The sequence below is a fragment of the Dasypus novemcinctus genome, chromosome X (assembly GCF_030445035.2).
Source record: "Dasypus novemcinctus isolate mDasNov1 chromosome X, mDasNov1.1.hap2, whole genome shotgun sequence".
NCBI classification, from domain to species: Eukaryota; Metazoa; Chordata; class Mammalia; order Cingulata; family Dasypodidae; genus Dasypus; species Dasypus novemcinctus.
The window spans coordinates 79,967,522-79,992,238 of NC_080704.1; the positions used below are offsets into that span (position 1 = coordinate 79,967,522).

At 42.5% G+C, this 24,717-nt stretch overlaps 1 protein-coding gene across 3 annotated transcripts in view; it reads left to right on the forward strand.

Moving 5' to 3' along the window:
- NHSL2 (NHS like 2) overlaps positions 1–24,717 on the forward strand; it is a 110,676-nt gene that overhangs the window by 61,152 nt on the left and 24,807 nt on the right. The gene's annotated exons all lie outside the window — the stretch shown is intronic.

Genomic DNA, 24,717 nt, shown 5'->3' on the forward strand with positions numbered 1-24,717 from the left:
TAAAAGAACTCAAAGAAGACCTAAACAAATGGAAAGGCTTTCCGTGTTCATGGTTTGGAAGACTAAATATGAAGATGTCCATTCTGCCCAAACTGATTTATAGATTTAATGCAATACCAATCAAAATTGCAACAGCCTACTTTACAGAAATAGAAAAGGCAATTACCAAATTTATTTGGAAGGGAAAGCGCAGCAAATAGCCAAAAGCATTCTAAAACAGAAGAACAATCTGGGAGAACTTTCACTGCCTTAACTTGAAACATATTACAAAGCTACAGTGGTCAAAACAGCATGGTATTTTAATACCAGGAGTCAAAAATGCTTTTTGACCTGAAGAAAAGGGGGAAATGGAAAGGACAAATGAGTTTATATGGCTGTGAGTCTCCAAAAAGAGCTGGGAGGTTATCAGAGGGGTTGCCCTTATGCACACCTCAACAGAGTCTCAGAGACAGATAAAGTAGATACAACCCCAGGTATTGGTTCTTCTGAGGGCTACAGAGACCCACAGGTTCTATGGTCATGGCAGATGGAGTTCAGTGCCATCTCAGTTTGCCCTACTTTGGAGTTTGTGTTTCTGTGTGATGGAGCTGGACTCAGACGTGATCTTTGTCCACAAGTCTCTCCTGTTACTTTTACAAGAACTGTAGTTGGTGCTGGGGTTTAATGTATACCCAGGGACCTGAATTTCTGGACTGACCATGTGATAGCCAGGCCCTGAGCCTCAACAGACTTGCAACTCCCACACTCTGGTTTATTGGACTTACCCCACTCAGCTAACATGGAGTTGAAGAAGGTCACCCACCACACCAGGGAGCCAAGAGTGTCTACAACTGAAGGCAGGGAAATTGCATCCAGCATCCATGTGGAATCTAAGCCCCCTCTAGATACAGATGTGGAGTGGACACAACCATTCTAAGGTCCACAGGATGGAGGAATAGAGTATGGATTAGAGTGGACTTACTGATATTCTACTCATGAAATATTGTGATTAGTAATTAAAGAAAACGTGGCATTGGTGTGGAGAAAGTGGCCATGGTGGCTGCTGGGGGTAGGGAGTGGGAGGAAGGGATGTGATGTGGGGGCATTTTCAGGACTTGAAGTTGTCCTGGGTGGTGCTGCAGGGACAGTTACCAGACATTGTATGTCCTCCTATGGCTCACTGGGTCTCTGTGGGAGAGTGTGGGCTATGGTGTGGACCATTGACCATGAGGTGCAGCCGTGCTCAGAGATGTATTCACCAAATGCAATGAATGTCTCATGATGATGGAGGAGATTGTTGTTATGGGGGGAGGAGTGGGGTGAGGGGGTTGGGGGGTATATGGGGACCTCATATTTTTTAATGTAATATTTAAAAAATAAATAAAGACAAAAAAAGAAGAAAAAAACAGTCTCTTCAATAAATAGTGTTGAGAGAACTGAATATCCATAACCAAAAGAATGGAAGAATCCCCTATCTCACTCCCTATACAAGAATCAACTCAAAATAGATCAAAGACCTAAATATAAAAGCCAAGACCATAAAACTACTAGAAAAAAAATGTAGGGAACCATCTTCAAGATCTCTAGTAGGTGGTGGTTTATTGGATTTTACACCTAAAGCAAGGGAAAGATAGATAAATGGAGCCTCTTCAATATTAAACACTTTTGCACCTCAAAGGACTTTATCAAAGAGGTTGGAAGGGAGGCTGACTCAATGGTAGAATATATTTGGAAGTCATATATCCAATAAAGGTTTAGTATCCATGATATATAAAGAAATGCTACAACTCAACAGTAAAAAGACAAACGATGCGATTTTTAAGAATAAGCAAAAGACTTGAATAGATATTTGTTCAAAGGAGAAATACAAATAGCAAAAAACACATGAAAAAATGTTCAACATCACTATCAATTTGGGAAATGCAAATCAAACCTATAATGAGATACCATTTCATACTTATTAGAATGGCCATTATTAAAAAGACAAAAAACTACAAGTGTTTGAGAGGATGTGAAAAAATAGGAATGCTTATTCACTGTTTTTGGGAATGTGGACTGGTGCAGCCACTGTGGAAGACTGTTTGGGAGTTCCTAAACAAGTTGAATATAGATTTGCCACAAGACCCTGCAATACTACTACTCGGTAATACCCAGAAGAACTGAGAGCAGTGACACTAACAGCCATCTGCACGATATTTATAGCTACATTACTCACAATTGCCAGAAGATGGAAACAACCCAGGTTAAACTGATGAATGGATAAGCAAACTGTGGTTTATATACACAATGGAATATTAGGCAGCTGTAAGAAGAAATGAAGTTGTGAAACATATGACAACATGGATGAACCTGGAGGACATTATGCTGAGGGAAGCAAACCAGACACAAAGAGTCAAATACTGTATGATTGCATTATTATGAACTAAATATATTGTGTAAACTCATGGAGTTAATAATTAAAATATGGGTCACCAGAAAATATAAGGAGGTTAGAGAATGGAAAGCTGAGGGTCAACCTGTGCAGAATTGGTTCAAAAGTTTATTTGCTAATTTTTCAATATGAATAGAAAAGGTGAAATCACAACATAGTGTTTGTAATTAGCAGAGCTATTAAAGGGAAAATCTAAGGTCACGTATATTACTAGAAGGAAAGCTAAAAAATTTGACATGTGACTCTATGGCATAGTAAAAACTCCTGTGAAATATGAAAATGGGTAATATTACATATATAAGACTGTTTTTCTTTGAAACTGAGAAAATGTATGTTAATGTCACAAGATGTTATTATAAGCACAAAAAAAAACCCCACATTATGCTAAGTGAAAAAAACAGACACAAAGTACTACATATTGTATGATTCCATTTATATAAAATGTAAATACAAATCAATTTATAAAAATGGAATTAGATTAGTGGTTATGTAGGCCTGGGGAAAGTTAAAGGGATTGAGAGGTGACTGCTAAGGGGTTTGGAGTTTTGTTTTTTTTTGGAGTAAAGAAATTTTTCTAAATTTTTTTTTATTAGAGAAGTTGTGAACTTACAAAACAATCATACACAGGTGTGGAATTCCCATACAATACCCCTCCACCAACACGTTGTGGAAGATTTGTTACAAATTATGAGATAATATCATCAGACTATTACCACTAACTATGGTCTATAGCGTACATTTGATACATTTTTCCACACACTTCTATTATTAACACAGTACATCTTTGGCATTGATACAAGTATATTACAGTATTGCAGTTGACTATAGTCCATAGGTTACACCAATTTTATTTCCCCATGCTTTTCTACATTCTTACCACCTTGTAACAGTGATGTACATTTGTTCTAGTTCATAGAAGGACATTCTTGTATTTGTACAAGAATTGTCATCCACCTCTGGGTTCATTATGTTATTCAGTCACTAGATTATTCTCTAGCTTTCTTTCGATTTACATTTACATTCCTAGAATACCCTTTTCAACCACAATCCTAATTATAAACCAGCTATGTTAGTTCTACTTACTATAATGTGTTACCAACAAATCTATCCATTTCCACACATTTACAGTAAAGTTTATTAAGACTTCTATATACATTAAACATAGTTCCCTCTTCTCAGCCATTCTCTTATCTCCTAATAACCTATAACCCAGGTTTTAACTCCGTTCATTTATTCTTCACATTTAGTTGATATTAGTGAGACCACGCAATATATGTCCTTTTGTGTCTGACTTATTTCATTTAGCATAATGTCTTCAAGGTTCATCCATGTTATCATATGTGTCCCAATTTCATTTCTTCTTACAGCAGCATAGTATTCCTTTGTATGTATTTACTGCATTTTGTTTATCAATTCATCAGTTGATGGACACTTGGGTTGTTTCCATCTTTTGGCAATTGTAAATAATGTCACTGTGTACATCAGTGTGCAATATCTGTTCATGTCACAGTTTTCAGTTCTGCTGGATATATTCCTAAGTAGAGGGATTGCTGAATCCTATGGCAGTTCTATTATTATATTTAGCTACCTGGGGAACCGCCGAACTGTCTTCCACCACAGAGGCTGCACCATTTTACATTCCCACCAACAGTGAAGGAGTGTTCCTATTTTCTCCACATCCTCTTCAGCACTTATTGTTTTCTCTTTTAATAATGGCTATTCTATGTGATGTGAGATGATACCTCATTGTCATTTTGATTTGCATTTTCCTAATAGCTAGTGATATTGAAAATTGTTTCATGTGCTTTTTGGCCATTTGTATTTCCTCTTTGGAGAAATATCTAAGACTTTTGTCCATTTTTAAATTGGATTGCTTGCTCTTTTATTGTTGAGTTGTATGATCTCTTCATATAGAATAGAAATCTAACACGTATAGGATATGTGATTTCCAAACATTTTCTCATATTGAATGGGCTGCCTTTTTACCATCTTTATGAAGTCCTTTGAATCACAAAAGTGTTTACGTTTGAGGAGGTCCCATTTATCCATGTTTTCTTTCGTTGCTCATGCTTTCAGTGTAAGGTTTAAGAATCTACCACCTACCACCAGGTCTTGAAGATGTTTCCCTATATTTTCTTCTAGGAGCTTTATGGTTCTAGCTTTTATATTTAAGTCTTTGATTCATTTTGAGTTAATTTTTGTGTAAGGTGTGAAATAGGGGTCCTCTTTTTTTCCTTTGGCTATGGGTATCCAATTCTCCCAGCACCATTTGTTGAATGCACTGTTCTGCCTCAGTAGGTTGGGTTTGACAGGCTTGTCAAGTTGGTCTTACCCAGGTCAGCTAACAGGTAGGTGAAGATGGTCAACCACCACACCAGGGAATCAAGAGTGCCTACAACTGTAAGCAGAGGAATTGCATCAATCATCCATGTGGAATCTGAGCCCCCTCTTCATCTAGAGGTAGAGGGGACATCACCATCCCAGGGTCCACAGAATGGAGGAATAAACTATGGACTAGAGTGGATTTACTGATATTCTACTATAAAACTATTGTGATGAGTAATAGAAGAAATTTTAGCATGGAGGTGGAGAAAGTGGCCACAGTAGTTGCTGAGGGCAGGGAGAGGGAAGAAGAGGTGATGTGGGGGCATTTTTGGGATTTTGAGTTGTCCTAAATGATATTGCAGTGTCAGATGCTGGACTTTATATATCCTGCCGTAACCCACTGAATGTACTGGGAGAGAATGCAAACTACAGGGTAAACTATTATCTGTGTAGTGCAGCAGTGCCCCAAAATGTGTTCACCGAGTACGATGAGTGTGCCACAATGATGAGGGAGGTTGTTGGTGTGGGAGGAATGGGGTGGGGGGGGGGGGGGTGAGGGGTATACAGAAACCTCTTATATTTTTTAGTGTAACATTTTTTGTGATGTATATATCTTCCAAAAAATACAATTTACAAAAACGATGTGGTGGGGGGTGGGGAGTGGGTTATATGGGAACCTCTTCTGTTTTTTGTTTTTTTGTTTTTTAATGTAACATTCCTTGTGATCTATTAACTTTAATTTTTAAAAAATTAAAAAAAATTTATTAACAACAACAACAACAAAAATCACTTGACCATAGATGTGAAGGTCTGTTTCTGAACCATCAGTTTGGTTCCATTGGTCTATATGTCTATCTTTATGCCAATTCCATGCTATTTTTAGCACTGTAGTTAGGTAATACGATTTAAAGTCCAGAAGTGAGAGTCCTCCAACTCTGCCCTTCCTTTTTAAGATGTTATAGCTATTTGGGGCCCCTTACCCTTCCAAATAAATTTGATAATTGTGTTTTCCATTTCTTTAAAAGATGCTGGTAGACTTTTTTTTAAGGTTTGCACTGAATCTGTATACCAATTTGGGAAAAACTGGCATCTTAACGATAGTCTTCCAGTCCATGAGCACAGAATGTTCTTCCATTTATTTAGGTCGTTTTTAAATTTCTTTTAACAATGCATTGCAGTTTTCTGAATACAAGTACTTTGCATCCTTGGTTAGGTTTATTCCTAAGTAGTTGGTTGTTTTAGTTGTTCTTTAAGTGAATTTTTTTTCCTGACTTCTTCCTCAGATTGCTCATTACCAGTGTGTAAAAACACTACTGATTTTTGTGTACTAATCTTATATCCTGCCATTCTGCTGAAATTGTTTCTTAGCTTTAGCAATTTTGTTGTAGTTTTTTGGGACTTTCTAAGTGTGGAATCATATCATCTGCAAATAGCAAAAGTTTTGCTTCTTCCTTTCTGATATGGATGCCTTTTATTTCTTTTTCTTGCCTGATTGCTCTATCAATCAGTGGTGACAGTGGACATCCTTGTCTTATTCCTGATCTCAACAGGAAAGCTTTCACTCCTTCACCATCGAGTACAATGTTAGCTATGGGTTTTTCATATATGGCCTTTATCTGTTCTAAAATTTTTTGTGATGATAAATACACAACACTGTGATTATACTAAAAGCCATTGATTGTACACTTTGGATAGATTGTATGATATGTTAATATATCTCAATAAAACTGCCTTTTATTAAAAGGAAATCAATTGATCATAAATATGAGAGTTTATTTCTGGACTCACAATTCTATTCCATTGATCTACCTTGCCTATCTTTATGCCAGTCACACATAGTCTTGATTACTGTAGATTTGGAGTAAGCTTTGAAATCAGGAATTGAGAGTCATCCAACTTTGTACCTTTTCCAAGATTGTTTTGGCACTTCTGGGTTGAATTTCCACATGAATTTTAGGATCAGCTTGTCAATTTCTACATAGAAGCCAGCTGGGATTCTGATAGGGATTGCATTGACTCCGTAGATCAATTTGGGGATAATATGTTTTTTTTTTATTCAATTACTTTCAACAATATTTTGTAGTTTTTTTTCCAAGTCTTGCACATCTTTTGTTAAATTTATTCCTGTTTTATTCTTTTTATGATATTGTAAACAGAGTTGATTCCTTAATTTAATTTTTGGATTATCCATTGCAAGTGGATAAAAATACAATTTTTTATATTGGACTTGTATACTGTAACCTTGCTGAATTTGTTTATTAGTTTTGATAGTTTTTTAGTAAATCTGTAAGGATTTTCTCTATGCATGATCATTTATCTGTAAACAGAAATAGTTTTACTTATCTCTTTCTATTCAGGATGCCTTTTATTTCTTTTTCTTGCCTAGTTGTCCTGACTAGAACCTCCAGTACAAGGTTGCATAGAGGGGGGAAGAGTGGGCATCCTGTCATGTTCCTAATCTTAGGGGGGAAACATCCAGTGTTTATCTTTATGTATGATCTTAACTATGAATTCTTCTTAGAAGTCCATTATCACAATAAGGAATTTCCCTTCTATTCCTATTTTGTTAAAGTGGGTTTTTTTTTCATGAAAGTGTGTTAGATTTTGTCAAACGGTTTTTTTTCTGTATTTACTGAGATGATCATGTGGTGTTTGTTTTTTATTCTATTGATACGGTACATTATATTAATCGATCTTTTGGATGTTAACTTTGCTTTCCTAGGATAAACCCCACTTGGTTATCATGTATAATCCTTTTTATAAGTTGCTGGATATGGTCTGCTAATATTATGGTGAGGATGTTTGCATCTATATTTACAAGAGGTATAGGGTCTATAGTTTTTTCTTATGAAGTCTTTGGTTTTGGTATTAGTGTAATGCTGACCTCATAGAATGAGTCATCTATTTTTTAGAATTGTTTCTGAATAATTGGTATTAGTTTTCCTTTAAATGGATGGTAGAATTCACCAGTGAAGCCACCTAGGTCTGCACTTTTCTTTGAGGGTAATTTTTACATTTCTAATTCAGTCATTTTACTTATTAGAGGTCTATTCCTATTCTTTCTTCAATTTCAGTAGTTTGTGTCATTTGGTTGTTGTGTCTTTTTCATTTCATCTAAGTTGTCTTATTTTGTCAATTGTTCGCAGTATTCCTTTATAACCCTTTTTGTTTCTGTAAGGTCATCAGTAATGTCCCCTCTTTGACGTCTGATCTTAGTAATTGGAGTCGTCTCTTTTTTCTTTTTTTTTTTTTATTGACTTTGTAATAATATTACATTAAAAATATATATGTGAGGTCCCATTCAACCCCACCCCCCCACCCCCCCTCTCCCCCCCCAACAACACTCGTTCCCATCATCATGACACATCCATTGGATTTTGTAAGTACATCTTTGGGCACCTCTGCACCTCATAGACAATGGTCCACATCATGGCCCATACTCTCCTCCATTCCATCCAGTGGGCCCTGTGAGGATCCACGATGTCCGGTGATCACCCCCGAGGCGCCATCCAGGGCAGCTCCACGTCCCAAATACGCCCCCACCTCTCATCTCTTCCTGCCCTTCCCCATACCCATCGTCCACCATGTCCACTTTTCCCAATCCAATGCCACCTCTTCTATGTGGACATTGGATTGGTTGTGTCCATTGCACCTCTATGTCAAGAGGAGGCTCAGATTCCACATGGATGCTGGCTGCCATCCTCCCATTTTCAGTTGTAATCGCTCTAGGCTCCATGGTGTGGTGATTGTCCTTCTTCAACTCCATCTTAGCTGAGTGTGGTAAGTCCAATAAATCAGATTGTAGGTGCTGGAGTCTGTTGAGGCTCAGGACCTGGCTATCACATTATCAGTCCAGAGATTCAAATCCCCTAACTATATCTTAAACCCCAACGTTAACTGCACCTCCAGCAGATTAGTATGAAAGTCTTATGAAGGGAGATCCCATCTGAGTCCAGATTCATCACACATAAACACCATTTCCAGAGAGGGGCCATCTGCCCTGGTAGTAAACCCCATCGGCCATGACCATAACTCTCATGGGTCTCTTTAGCCTTCATAGGAACCAATATCTGGGGGTTGTATCTGCTTTATCTGTCTCTCTGACTCTGCTCAGTTGTGCATGAGGGCAATCCTTCTGCCAGCCTCCAGACTCTTTTAGAAACTCGTAGCCATATAAACTCATTTCTCCTTTCCATTTCCCCCTTACTTTAGGTCAAACAGCATTTTAAAGTCATGTTATTTTATGTAGACATGGATATTCTGCTGATCCGCATTGAACCTTCCGTCTCTTTTTTCTTGGTCAATCTAGCTAACCAAGGTTTTTTTGAATTTTCATTTGGCTCTCAGCCTCCTTTTGTTTATACCTAAGAGCATAAATATTTTTTTTATAATCAGAAAGATTAGCTTTCTCCACGTTCCAGCATGTGGAGCTCTCAGCTTAAACCCCCAGGCTGTTCTGTTTCCTCTAACTGAGGCAGATTCAATCTGCACGAGCCTCTTAGTCAGCCAATGGCTACGGGGCATAAGGTTGTCACAATCACACCCTCTAGCTTTAGAAAGGAAGCTACATTTCTGGGTAAATATGAGGGCCTGGGGGAAGAGCAGAAAGCAACGGACCCTAGCCTGGCAGGACCCCCAAGCAAGGCATTGTAGGCAGGCCTGATCCCTGGACTTTATAAGCAATGCTCATAGTGAGTCTTGAGTGGGAATGGAGGCAAGTTAGAAAAGCAGAAGCCTACTGCTATTCCCACCATATGTCTCCTTGGTCATGGTGCCCAGGACTGTCCTGCCCTGGTGATCAGGACCACCCAGCTGACAGGTCGAATAGCCAGGAAGCCAGGATGAAGCATATGGTATTTTGGGAATGTGCCCATTCCGACTGGTGTTCTTGAGTGCCTCGCACAGTTTGGTAATCTTTTTTCCTCACTGCAAGCCCTGAGCCTGGCTGGGGTGATAGAATAGAAGCATCCAATAGCTCAGAAAATGTCTTAGAGTCAATCACATGTCCACTTAAAGATTTTGTCTAGACTAATGGGAAATCTGTGTGTGTGAACAAGTCCAAATTTTAAAATGGAGTAAAACCCATCAAAATTTCACTGGCAAGGAAGTGGAAACAAATCAGCTCTGAGGAATGGCTGTGTGGTGAACTTGAAACTCAAACCATGTGTGATAGCCTCAGCCTCACCCTGAGCTGCTAACTCAAGACCAAGAGGAAGAAGGAGCTGCCAGACTTCATGATTTCTATAAGCAGTTCTTAAAAGAGAAAACCCACACTTATCTCTCTGCCAGCCCTCAACTTCACCCTAGAGCAGAGAGGGTAGCTGTTGTCTTTTCTCTGACACCCTAGGGCAGGGATTCTTAACTTGAGCTCCATGGACCTCCAAGGACTGTGTGGATAAAATTTGGGGGATGCGGGTCCTATGGTCTTGGAAGGGAAACTTGTTTGATCTTCTTTTTTTCCCCCACAAACCTCAAACAGGAATTTAGCATTTCCTCAAAGTAAGAATGGAGGCAACAGACTGTGATAGCACCTAGCAGTATCAGTGACTATCACCAATAGAAATCACAAATAATATCAAAGCACATTACAGTTACTGCAAGGATCTCAGAATATCATTTAGGCTCACCACCACTTGTAACCTTCTCAACTACAGACCTGCCACTAAGTCTTGCGATTGAATGCCTTCATAAAATAGTAATGAGTGAGGGGTAGCATATGAACATAGGAGAGTGTCAGGTGTTGGTTGAGAGTAAAATGCTGAGAAAATCGTATCAAAATATAATTAAGAGAGTTTTCTGTTTAGGATGCTCGGAGGGGATGGTCTGATGCGGGACGGGCTCCTGGGGAATGTCTGAATGCTCATTTTGCCAGAGTGGGTGGTACCATTGGGTAGAGACCCAAGTAGTGAGAGTGGGGGTGGACCCACATCCTGGGGAGGACTAATGCCATCAAATAGAGGGAACTGTATCTCTTGAGAGAAAGGGTGGCTCCCAGGGCATTGGGGCAGTTAAGCAAGTTAGGCGCTGAACACTGTTGCAAGTATCTCTGGATGTGGCTCCTCGGGAAACGGAGGTTGGCTGTCACTGTGGGCACCAAGGGGAGGGGAAAATGGATGTTAAATGTGTGGAACCAAGGTAAATGTGGGGTAAGAGAGGAATTTCGTGAGAGTACACGAGGATGAATATAAAACATGTAATATTACACCATAAACATATAGGGGACGACAGACTGATAATGTAAACCATAATGTAAAACAAAGGATAACTAAAAATTTAGAAAACTGTGTGTCCTAAAGTATGCACCACAATGTAAGCACAGATGTCACCTTGTTTGAAAGCTATTGTCTCAGACTCTGTACATCACTTTAAGTAAATATGATGTGAATAGGTTGTAAGAGTATAGCTGTGGAAGGGAAAAGGTTTTGTGGTGGATGTGTGGGAGTGCTGTATATTGTATATATGAATTGCTGTGGTCTAGGGCTCTTGTGAAGAGAAGTTCAATAATTAAGGAAAAAAAAAAGAAAAGGATAGGATGTAGAAATTTTTCCAAGTCTACACGTATTCTATATCTAACCTTTAAACCCATCGCTATATGCCATTTTGCTAGTAAGGGATCATGACATTATATTGGGCTTCAATTTTCAGGAAGTTCTGGATCAAAGAGTGGTTCAACAATGGCAGCGGAGGAATACTGGTATAGGATACTATTGACAGGTGATATATGGCTGACAGGAAGCTATACAGGGCATATGTCCAGGGTGCATGGTACTGTTTGGATATACTCATAGTGGCAACAATTAAAAACTACAGCTGGGGGGGTACTGGGTGCCTGGCCGGGGGTACTCTGTCATGGTCCCTAGGGGAGCAGCGGCAGTCCCCCAGGTGCAGCGGCAAGGACCGGGAAGGAATGAGGGTCCAACAGTGAGCCCCTGATACTAATGACTATGCTTGTGAGCCTATATGCCTGAAATAAGAACAAGGCCTAGAGCAGCACCGTGCCTGGGAATTTCCTCCTGACAGCCTTCATGTTACTCAAATGTGGCCAGTCTCGAAGCCAAACTCAGCATGTAAATGCAATGCCTTCCCCCCAGCGTAGGACATGACACCCGGGGATGAGCCTCCCTGGCACCGAGGGATCACTATCAACTACCAACTGATGATGCAACTGGAAAATGACCTTGAATTGAAGGTTCGATGTGGATCAGCAGAATATCCCTGTCTACATATAATAACATGACTTTAAAATGCTGTTTGACCTAATGTAAGGGGGAAATGGAAAGGAGAAATGAGTTTATATGGCTACAAGTCTCTAAAAAAGAGTCTGGAGGCTGTCAGAAGGATTGCCCTTATGCACAACTGAGCAGAGTCTAAGAGACAGATAAAGTAGATACAATCCCCAGGTACTGGTTCCTTGGAGGGCTAAAGAGACCCACAGGTTCTATGGTCATGGCAGATGGGGTTCACTGCCATGTCAGATGGCCCTTCTTTGGAGCTGGTGTTTCTGCGTGATAAAACTGGACTCAGATGGGATCTCTTTTCATAAGACTTTCATGCTACTTTACTGGAATTGCAGTTGGTGTTGGGGTTTAAGATATATTTAGGGAATTTCAATCTCTGGACTGACAGTGTGATGGCTGGGCCCTGAGCCTCGGCAGACTCCAGCTCCTACAATCTGATTTATTGGACTCACCTCACTCAGCTAAGATGGAGTTGAAGAAGGACGGCTGCCACACCATGGAGCCTAGAGTGCCTACAACTGAGAGCAGGGGGATTGCATCCAGTATCCATGTGGAATCTGAGCCTCCTCTTGACAGGGAGGTGCAACGGACACAGCCAATCCAAGGTCCACAGAGAAAAGGTGGCTTTGGAGTGGGAAAAGTGGACATGGTGGCTGAGGGGTGTGGGGAGTGGCAGGAGGAGATGAGATGTGGGGGCACCTTTGGGACTTGGGGTTGCCCTGGATGGTGCTTCAGGGGCAATCACTGGACGTTGTGAGTCCTCCCAGGGCCTACTTGATGGAGTGGGGGAGAGTGTGGGACTTGATGTGGACCGTTGACCATGGGGTGCAGAGATGCCCAGAGATGTACTTACCAGGTGCAATGGATGTGTCATGATGATGGGAGTGAGTGTTGCTGGGGGGGGGGGAGTGGTGGGGTGGGGGTGGTGAGGTTGAATGGGACCTCATTTTTTTTAATGTAATATTTTTACAAAATCAATTAAGAAAATAAAATAAAATTTAAAAAATTAAAATAAAATAAAATAGTAATGTAACTCTATCCCAAATATTTAAAAATATTTTTTTGATCGATTTCAATTTGATTGGTTTCCTTTGTAATTCTATGTATTTTAGTTTATGTATCTGAAAACATTAATCTGAAAAGAGATCCAGGCTGCCAGAGGGGTCCTTGACCTAAAAAAGGTTAAGATCCCTGCCCTGGATCTTGTAGTTCTCCTGCCCCACTGGCCTCATTTCAGATCCACAGAGCTTTGCCTATTTTACTGGAGGGTTCAAAAGCACTTGCATGCTAGTGCTATGACATTGGGCAAGTAAAATTTTCTGCATCCAGTTTCCTCATCTGCAAAATAGGTAATAAGAATACTACCTACCTTATAGGGTTGCTGTGAGGATTCAATGAGGTGATAAATGTAAATCACTTTGTGCTCAGCACCTAGTAAGTGCTAATAACTATTAGCTAATTTTATTGCTGTTGTTGGTTCATATCAATTATCCATTTAGTAACTACTGTTATTATCTCCATGTTTAGAAAAAGGAAACTGGGACTTAGAGAGGTGATGTGACCAACCCAAATGCATACAGCAAGGAAATGGCAGAGCCAGGGTTCAAAGCCAGGTCTGTGTTACTCTCAAGCCCAGTGGAGGCCATGCTCCACCACACCGCACAGAGGAGGTGCTGGCCCCAGAAAGACAAAGGCCATCAACAGGGTGCTTAGTTTGGAAGGGACAGCCAGGTGTGCAAGTTCCTGCTTTCTCCTCACTACTTGTGCCTACTGCCTACACCTCCAACTTTATCTGTGGGTCTTCGAACTCCTTTTGCATACCAGCCAGCCTCAGCCAGATCCTAGGAGGTCAGTTCTCCTCCCAAAGACCATATGCCAAGGGGACACGTCCATGTGCTCACACAAAAGGAGCCTTGCAGCAATGAACTCATTTTGGAGTCACAGATAAACCTCTCCTCCCAGGTAGAACTAAAGCTCATGGTTAGAAATGGGGTGGGAGCCTGAGTGGAGACACAGAAGGGCAGAGACTTGTCTGGGGAGTGAAGGCAGTTTCACAGAGGAAGTGGTCTTTGGTCTGAGGAGAAGATTGCCATTTGGACTGAGGCCAGGGGAGTTTGTGAACTTTTTTCCTTAAACTTTTTATTTTGGAAAAATTTCAAACTTACAAGATAGTCACAAAAATAATACAGAGAATTCCAATACACCCCCATCCATATACCCAGATCCACCAGCAGCATTTGCTCTGTCACTCTATATATTCATCTATCTATCTATCTATCTATCTACCTACCTACCTACCTATCTATCATCTGTCTAGCTATCATTTTCTAAGCATTTAAGAGTATGTGGTATACATCATGCTCCTTGAACACATAATACTTCCATGTATATTTCTTAAGAACAAGGATATTATATACCACCTTAAGAAGAGCTATGAAATTCCAGAACTTTACCATTAACATTGAGCTTATAGTCTCTACTTCCACTTTTCATGTCCCAAAAGTGTCCTTATGGACATTATTTGGGCCTTTTCTCCTCCATTATTAGATCCAGTCCAGGAGGCGGACTTGGCCCAATGGTTAGGGCAACCGTCTACCACATGAGAGGTCCGCAGTTCAAACCTCAGGCCTCCTTGACCTGTGTGGAGCTGGCCCATGCGCAGGGCTGATGCACCCAAGGAGTGCCCTGCTACGCAGGGGTGTCCCCCGCGTAGGGGAGCCCTATGTGCAAGGAGTGCGCCTCTTAAGGAGAGCCACCCAGCGCGAAAGAAAGTGCAGCCTGCCCAGGAATGGTGTCACACACATGGAGAGCTGACACAACAAGATGATGCAACAAAAAGAAACATAGATTCCTGTGCCGCTGACAACAACAGAAGCGAACAAAGACACAGCAAATAGACACAGAGAACAGACAACCGGGGGGGGGGGGAAGGGGGGAAGGGGAGAGAAATAAATAAAATAGATCCAGTCCAGGACCAGGTATTGCATTTAAATTTAATTGTCATTGTTTCTTTTTCTTAAATTTGGGAACATATGTACAACGTAAACTTTATTATCTCAAACACTCCTAAGAATAGCATTCACAATGTTGTGCTACCCTCACCACCATCCATTACCAGAACTTTCCCACCACCCCAAACAGAAAGCCTACACCGATTTTGCATAAGTCCCCATTCCCCCTCCCCCACTCCACCCCTGGTAACCTGCACTCTACTTTCTGTTTCTATGCATTTGCATATTCTAGCTTTTCATGTAAGTAGAATTATACCATATCTGTTCCTCTGTGTCTGACTTATTTTGCTCAACATGATATCTTCAAGGTTCATTCATATAGTGACACGTATAAGAACTTTATTCCTTTTTAGGGCTAATATTTCATTGTTTGTATAGACTACATTTTGTTTATCCATTCATCCACTGATGGACACTTGGGTTACTTCCACGTTTTGGCTTTTGAGGAATAATGCTGCTATGAACATTGGTGTACAAGTATCTGTCTGAGTTCCTGCTTTCAATTCTTTTGGGTATATACCTAGAAGTGGGATTGCCTGATCATATGGCAGTTCTATGTTTAACTTTTTGAGGAACTAATAAACTGTTTCCACAGCAGCTGCACCATTTTACATTCCAGCCAACAATGTAAGAGTGTTACTTTATCTCAGCATCCTCTCCAGCATTTATTATTTCCCATTTTTTAAACAATAGCCATGCTAGTGGGAATGAGGTGGTATCTCATTGTGGTTTTGATTTGCGTTTATCTAATGGCTAGTGATATTGAGCATCTTTTCATGTACTTATCGACGATTTGCATGTCTTCTCTTTTTTTTGGAAAATGAAAATTTTTTATTGTCTTTTTCTTTAATGATACATAGATCACACAAAATGTTACATGAAAAAATATGAGGCTCCCACACACCCCACCGCTCCCACATCAACAACCTCCCTCATCAGTGTGGCACATTCATTGCATTTGATGAATACATTCTGGAGTAACGCCACACCCGTATGGACCATAGTTTACATTGCAGTTCACACTCTCCCCCAGTTCATTCTGTGGGTTATGGCAGGATATATAATGTCCTGCATCTGTTTCTGCAATATCATCCAGAACAACTCCAAGTCCAGAAAATGCCCCCGTATCACACCTCTTCTTCCCTCTCCCTGCCCTCAGCAACTCCCGGGGCCACTGCCTCCACATCACTAATACAATTTCTTCTATTACTAGAGTCACAATTGTTCTATAGTTGAATACCAGTAAATCCACTCTAATCCATATTTTATTCCTCCATCCTGTGGACCCTGGGATGGTGATGTCCACTCTGCCCCTAAATCAAGAGGGGGCTTAGATGTCACATGGCTGATGGATGCAATTCTCCTGCTTGCAGTTGCAGGCTTTCTCGGTTCCCCAGTGTGGTGACTGACCATTCTCACCTCTCTGTTAGCTGACCTGGGCAAGTCCAATGAACCAGAGAGCAGGTGTTGCAACTCCACTGATGCCCAGGGCCCAGTCAGCACACAGACAGTCCAAAGACCAAAGTCTCCTGAGCATACAACAACCCCAATGCCAACCACAGGTTCAGTAAAAGTGACAGAAAAGGCATGCATAGAGAGGTCACATCTGAGTCCCACTCCATGACACTAAGGAGCACAAACTCCAAAGCAGGGCCCACTTGCAGGGCACTGAACTCCAGGGCCATCTGCCATGACTGTAGGGCCTGGGTGTCTCTGTAGACCCCAGGAACACCACTACCTGTGGTTGTAACTACTTAGGCTGTTTCTGAGACCCTGCTGAGAGGTGCATAAGCGTGACCCCTCTGATGACCTCCCAACTCATTTTGAAGTCTCTTAGCCATATAAACTCATTTGTCTTTACCATTTCCCCCTTTTATTCAAGGTCTTTTTCTAGTTGCATCACCAGCTGGTGATTGGTAGTAATCCCTTGGCTCCAGAGAGGTTCATCCCCAGGAGTCCTGCCCCATGCTGGGGGGAAGGTAATGCATTTACATGTGGAGTTTGGCTTAGAGAGTAGCCACATTTGAGCAACATGGAGGCTCTCAGGAGGTAATTCTTAGGCACCCTGCAGCTCTATGTCTAGTTCAAATTTCAAGCACACAGGCTCATAAGCATAGTCATCAGTATCAAGGGCCCATCATTGGACCATCCTTCTTCTCCAGTCTTTTCCCTTGTGCTTGGAGGATTGTTGCTGTTCCATTGGGGAATGCGACAGAGCGCCCCCTGATGGGGACTCAGCACTCCCTCAGCTGTCGTGTGTAACTCTACCTACTATTACTATACCGAAGGAACACCCGAACATATTTATATACCCTATATGCATGCTCTGGTGAACTCCCTCCCACCCACACATCCCCCATCAATGACGCCCCACACCAGTGCTCTTCCCTGCTATAGTTGAACCCCTCTGTAATCCAAAACTTCCTCAAAAATGAAGCCTAATATATTGCCAAATTCAATTAGTAGGAAAATGAAATATTAATGATAGGTTTAAAGATTAGAAGTAGAATACATAATAATTTAGAAAAACTAAAATAAAGTAAAAAATAAATTGGGGTATTAAAAAATGAAAAATATCACAAAACTTTGTTTTTGACATTTTGCCTTTCATCACTGTAATAGGTGTTACCTTGTATGTACAGTGGTAAGGCAATCTCTTCCATTCCTTCCTCAGTGTCTAGATCCTATTTTTTTTATTTTTTATGTCTTCAAGAAGGTTTTAGACCACAGTAAAGTCACATATACAATATAGGGGACTCCCATATATCCAACATCAAACCCTTTTCCCCCTTCCCCAGCAATGATCTTTTTACATGTGGATATTATGTTTGCTACAGCTGATGTACAGATATTGAAACATAGCTGCTAACCATGGTTCCATTATGGTTTCCATTATGGTTTATATTTTAGACTGTACACTTTCATAAATTTTTGGTTACATTATGGTTTACATTTTAGACTATACACTTCTATAAATTTTTGTTGAAATTTAACATGGCCTATATATATCATTGCACTATCTTGTGGAACACTTCCACCGCCCCCCAGTTACCCCCTCTTCCAGCTATTCTACTCCTCTCTCCCCCTCCCCTCGGGGCTCACAGTGACAACCAAGCTGCACTGCTTGAAGGAAAAGATTCACAGATACTTGCAACAGTGCTGAAGGCTTGACACTCTAGTCTGTGCTCCCCCATTGGGAGCCACCCATGCTCTCGAGAGACACCCTCCCCTCTGTCTGAGATCATCAGGCCTCCCCAGGATGGGGAAAAACACCTTCCCACCCATTGTATGGGTCTCCACCCACTGATATAACACACTAAGACATGATTAGCACTCACACAGGCGATGAGCACTGAGCACGGGAGATTGTCAGGTAAGTGGCTGAAACTATAATGGTGAGAAAACATAATAAGGAAGGGTTACTTGTTTAAGGTGTTTGACGGCAGGCATCTGGCACAGGGTACACCTGGGGCAGGCTTCTAGGAAGTATATGTCTTCTTTGAAGAAATGTCTATTCAAGTCCTTTGCCCAGTTTTTCATTGGGTTCTTTGTCTTTCTGTTGTTGGGTTGTAGAATTTCTTTTTTTTTTTTTTTTTAATTTTTTTATTTTTTATTGACTTTGTAATAATATTACATTAAAAATATATATGTGAGGTCCCATTCAACCCCACCCCCCCACCCCCCCCTCTCCCCCCCCCCAACAACACTCGTTCCCATCATCATGACACATCCATTGGATTTGGTAAGTACATCTTTGGGCACCTCTGCACCTCATATACATTGGTTCACATCATGGCCCATACTCTCCTCTATTCCATCATGTAGGCCCTGTGAGGATTTACAATGTCCGGTGATTACCTCTGAAGCACCATCCAGGGCAGCTCCATGTCCCGAAGACGCCTCCACCTCTCATCTCTTCCTGCCTTTCCCCATACCCTTTGTCCATTATGTCCACTTTTCCCAATCCAATGCCACCTCTTCTATGTGGACACTGGATTGGTTGTGTCCATTGCACCTTTATGTCAAGAGGAGGCTCAGATTCCACCTGGATGCTGGATGCAATCCTCCCATTTTCAGTTGTAATCACTCTAGGCTCCATGGTGTGGTGGTTGTCCTTCTTCAACTCCATCTTAGCTGAGTGTGGTAAGTCCAATAAATCAGATTGTAGGTGCTGGAGTCTGTTGAGGCTCAGGATCTGGCTATCACATTGTCAGTCCAGAGATTCAAATCCCCTAAATATATCTTAAACCCCAACATTAACTGCACCTCCAGCACATTAGCATGAAAGTCTTATGAAGGGAGATCCCATCTGAGTCCAGATTCATCACACATAAACACCATTTCCAAAAAGGGGCCATCTGCCCTGGTAGTTAACCCCATCGGCCATGACCATAACTCCCATGGGTCTCTTTAGCCCTCAAAGGAACCAATATGTAGAATTTCTTTATACACCCTGGATATTAAATCCTTTATCAGATATGTGATTTCCAAATATGTAGATTGTCTTTTCACTTTCTTGATAATATCCTCAGGTGCACAAAAGTTTTTAATTTTGATGAAATTCAGTTTATCTGGTATTTTGTTCCTTGTGATTTGGGTGTAACGTTTAAGAATCCATTGCCTAATACAGTGTCCTGCAGATATTTCCCTATGTTTTTGTCTAAGAATTTTATAGTCTTAAGTTTTATATTTGGGTCATTGATTCATTTTGAGTTAATTTTTTATTTGGTGTGAGGTAGTGTGCTACAGTCCACTTTCATTCTTTTGCATGTGGATGTCCAGTTTTCCCAACATCACTTGTTGAAGTGTTTGTGAATTTTTAAGGCATGTAAAGGCCTAGGGTATGAATGGGCCTGGTGAGTCAGGCAAAGAAGGAAGAAATTAGGTATGTCTAGAGTTTGGACTGGATGGAAGAGGAAAGAAGGATGGCATGGGCACAGGAGATGACATACGTAATTTGTGGCCAGATAGTGAAGAATACCAAAATAAGGTCCACAAGTCTTCCTCTAGGAGGAGAGATGGTGAAGAGGTTTTATATAGGAAAAATATGACCAGATCTGTGTGTTCAAAGGAATTCTGCTCCCCCCACACACATACACAGACTTGCAGAAGTTAGATTAATTAGAAGGGGAAGAGACAAAAAGCTGGTCAGACAAGCAGGGAAGTGGCAGCAGTAGTCCAAGTGAGATGAGGAGGGGCTGAACTAAGGGAAAGATGTCTGGAAACTCTGGTTACTCTCTGGCCCGCCCCATACCACAACAGGCCTCATCTCTCTGTGGTAAGTGGTGAGGAAAAAGGTAGTGTCATCATTGCTGAGGGCACTTGTCCCCAATTTCGGTTCTGAGTGGGCTGTGTGAGGCAAGGTTTCCTCAGGGCAGAGGGCCATGGCTGGGTGGGAATTCATAGCCTAACTCCTTTCATTCTAGCCTCTTTCTCATATTAACAGCCACAACAAGAGCAGGGTAAAAAGCCAGGGCCCCACTTTCTGGAAAAACACCCCACCCCTGCTCCAGTCCCACACAGGAGAATTGCTGAGGTGAGGAGTACCAGCTATACCCCTATGTTTGGTAGGCAGATAAGGGAGTGGGGATGCCAGGAGTAGATCAGAGCCTGCTCACTGTCAAAGGAAATAGCCACCCTCCTAAGCCTTTAAGAGACTTTTTCTCCCAATAGGCCCTGCTGTTGCTAGGACAACTGAAAACTCTGGGTTTTGTGTTGCTGTGTTTGTGGAGTCCCTGGGGAGCAGTGGCCTGCTGAGCTTTCCCTAGTCTGGGCAGTATGCAGGAAGTGTTAGCTGGAGGTGGAGCCCATCTCCACCCCATCCCATTTGGAATGGTCTTCCGCCCTGTTAATGTCTGTCCCTGTGCACTGGGGAGGACCCCAAGGCCCCATTTGAGCCAGTCCAGCTTTCCATGGGTCTGGTTCCTCAGTGCCTGACTTCTGCACCTACCGTATGGCACATATCACTCAGGAGGGTGTAAGACTATCTGAGCAGGTATCCAGGAGAGGCAAACTCACACCAGACCCTGGTGCACGATGGTGGATCATTGCACATATGCTTCTTGGTCCCTTCCTAGGGGCCAGTTCTGAAACTCAGCTATCACTTATTCTAACCTCCTCCTATTAATGTGAAGGAAATTGCCAGACTGAGGGTCAAGGTCATTTGATTCATTGATTTATCCATTCATTTCATCCATACCTTCCCCCAAATGTTTATGTGCACAGTGTTGGGCCGGGGTGCAAAGATTAAAAAAAAAAAAAAAGACATAGTTTTTGCTTCCAGGGAGCTCTATGGTAAGACTGAGAACCAAACAGGCCCTTCAGTGTCACCTGGTCTGATTAGTTCCCAATGTTGTTTTCTGGACTGAGCTGGGCTGGGCAATCAAATTGTCTGGGGAACTGTTTAGAAACAGAAATTCCTGGAGATTCTGATTCCATGGGTATGGGTATGGGTGGAGGGTAAAGGTTAGGAGCACAGGTGCTGGCTGCCCCAGGCTGAACCTGATTCGGAGGGTGCCTGTCCTTGCAGTGGCCTTCCCAAATTTGGCTGCCATGTGCATTCTGGTTGTTTTTGTGATGAGACTGTTGAATAAAATCGCCATCTCCCCTAAAAAAGAGTACAGGTGCTGAAGTGTCAAAACCTTGTAGTTCACAGTTAAACTCAGCCAATGGGCCAAGTGACCTTGAGCTAGTCATTCAATCTCTCAGATGCAGATTTTCTCACTTAGAGAATGAATGAGGAGACTAGTGGGGTATACTTCACAGACAGCCAGATTTTCTCTGCCTTCCCTCCACCTCTCAGGAAAAAGGTTTTTATGTCCCTCGCCACCCTTGTCCCCTTTCTTCTCTCCCTCCTCTTTCCCTCCTCCTTTTCTTTTATTCTGGTGCAATCTAGTTCCCTTCTGTTATGCAGCCAGAAGCCAGGACCCCAGGTGGGGCCTGCCAGATCTCCTACATCCTGCATTGCTGTTGGAGCAGCTCAAAAAGGTATTAGCATTTCTGGCAGCCCTGTCAGGCTGTTGATTCTTACCGATTATGCCTCAACTCAAATTCTCAGATTTCCCCCCCACCACAAGCTTCTCTGAAAGCCACATCTCCCCCCTACTCAGGCTTCTGCAGTTGGTTTTCTGAGCCTGATGGCAAGATCTCACATATGCCCCTGGTAAAGGTCATTTCAGCACATTCTTCCAGGTTGGAGAGATTAATTTTTGGCTCCTGATTTTATTTAACTAGCTAGCTATCATTTCCAGGTTCTACCTAGAGGATCTTCTCGTCCTCTGAGCTTTATGTCATCTGCAGATGTCCTTAGAAGGCTGCCTCTAGGTCTCCTTCCACGCAGCCCATTTAGTCACGCACGCCTTCATTTATGTTGAGAACCTGTGTGCCAAGTCATGTGTGGACCCCAGGGATCCAAAAGTAACTAGATAGATAAGGAAGCCATGGCCCAAGAGGGGATGAGACTCCCCCAAGTTTCAAATGCTGTCAGTGGCAGAGTTGGATTGGAATCCAAGGCTCTTTTTCCAACACACACAGGGCTTTGAGCTGCAGAGTTGGGGCAAATCTGACCATATTTTTTCTCCTACTTTCTCCCACCTGCTCTGATTGGCCATTGCACAACCTGGGCTCACCTCTCCACCTGTGATGTCATGAGAAATTCCAGGGATGCTGGAGACCTTATCTGACCCCCTCAAGCATAACCTGGAACCCCAGTGATGCAGCCCATGGTCCCAAAATTCTGTCCCTCCCCAGAAGGAGCATTTGGCCACATACTCAGCACTGCCACTGACTTGCCTTACTCTGCAGGCCCTTTCCTGCTGGGAAGATCTGTGACCTGGCTGGTTCTCCCAGAACCTCCAGAAATTGTGCTCCTGGTACCTTTGGAAAAAATCCAGAATCCAGTCGGGTTGAGGCCTGAGCTTGTCAGGGGCCCTTCCTGGAAGACAGCATGGTGTATTAGATTTGACAAAGTGAGTGAGCGGGAGTCAAAAGGGCCCAGAATAACACCCCCCACCCCCACTCTCCGTGGAACCTGGTATCGATGAGATTCAGGTCCCTGGAACCTGGTATCGATGAGATTCAGGTCCCTCAGCTGTAAAAGGAGACATCATCGCCTTCCTCACTGAATTGTTATGGCAAGGAAATGAGAGGAGGTTGGTGAAAGTGCCTAACACATGGCCAGAAACACGTTGGTTTCCTTGCTTCCTTCCTCCCTTTCTTCATTCCTTCCCTTAAAGGGGCAAAGCAAATGTGCCTCTGAGATGAGCATTTGTTTCTCCACTGGAATCCTATAAGTGTGGTGGAGGGGAAGGGGAAGGACAGGGCAGAACCAGTAAGCCAGCCTGGTCTGTAAGGATAGAGCAAGCAGAGGGGAAGCAAAGAGGGGCCAAGTAGGCCCAAAGCGGATTAATGGGCAGCTGCTGGGCTGTGAAAGAGCCACTTACAAGCTGTAAACCTTGGGCCAGTCATGTCTGTTTCCTCATCCGAAAAAGACAAGGATAAGAATAGTGTCTGCCTCCCAGGATTGTTATCAAGATGAAATGAGATAATACACATGAAGTGCCTGGCACAGCCCTGGTACCTAATAGGGGTTCAATAAGGGATCCCACCCATTTCCCCAGGGGAAAAAAATGTGCAATTCATTGCTGAGAAAACTTGAGCAAATCCTAGAATGGGTTTCAGTTTCTTCCGACCCCACAGACTGAATAACAGAGAGGGCGTTCTGGAAGGGGCTCTATATGGATAGATATGGGGAATGGCGTTCAAAAAAAAAAAAAAAATCCAGCTAGCTCACTGGTGTCCCATACCACCACCTAGTGGCACAAAGTGGAAGAGCCCTCCCTACCCACCTGCCTGACTTAATCCTTCCTTCACTCATTCCCCTTCATAGGTCCCAGGTGTGTGTGTGTATATGTTTTTTGGGGGAGAGGGCTGTCACAGGACGATAGGGCTGGGCCACTCATACATTTACATACCAGAAACTGGAGAACTAAGGCTATTTTTCAAGGTGCCCAGTCCTTCCATTTCCCTCCCAAGCACTTCTATCATGCACAAATGTGGTGTGGAACTGTAGGCAGGTCCTTTGAGCCTCACTGGGCTTTAGTTTCCTCATCTAAGGATTTCAAAGATGGGGGCTACGGTTGATTCAGGTAGGGTGCCTAGTTGGTGTTCGATGCCTACTGGACACCTATCTATGGCTTGCTCAATAAGTCAGAGACACACAGTCTTTACACACCCTTTATATTTCTTACTGAGAAATGGAAGCTTTAGCATACTGTGCTATCTTCACAACACAGTCATACAACAATAACACAATAACAAGAACACATTTATTTCAAACCAGTGTCCTCCTGAGTGACTGGGAATTCTTGGGCTGCCTTCATACCCCTGCCTGCATCCCCCACTCCCACCCCAAACTCTTTCAGCCCAGGAAAGTACCCAAAACCCGTAGTTCCTCTTACAGCTCTTGTGGCTGTTACATCACAATAAATATGGAAGATCTGAGAAAGGGAGGAGGAGGTAAAGGGAAGCCCATGCTCCCCTACCCCCAGAGGGCCAGAAACCAGCTCACTGCTCCTATGATCCTTTCCTGGCCGAGGGTTCAGGGTGAGAAGCACCATGGAAAAAGGCAGGGCCTTTGCTGAAGCATCCCTGGAAGTAAGACATTTTCTTTACCAGGTTGTTTACTCCTGTACTGCTGATGGGTTGGGAACCAGACAGAAGTGAAAGGGTCCAC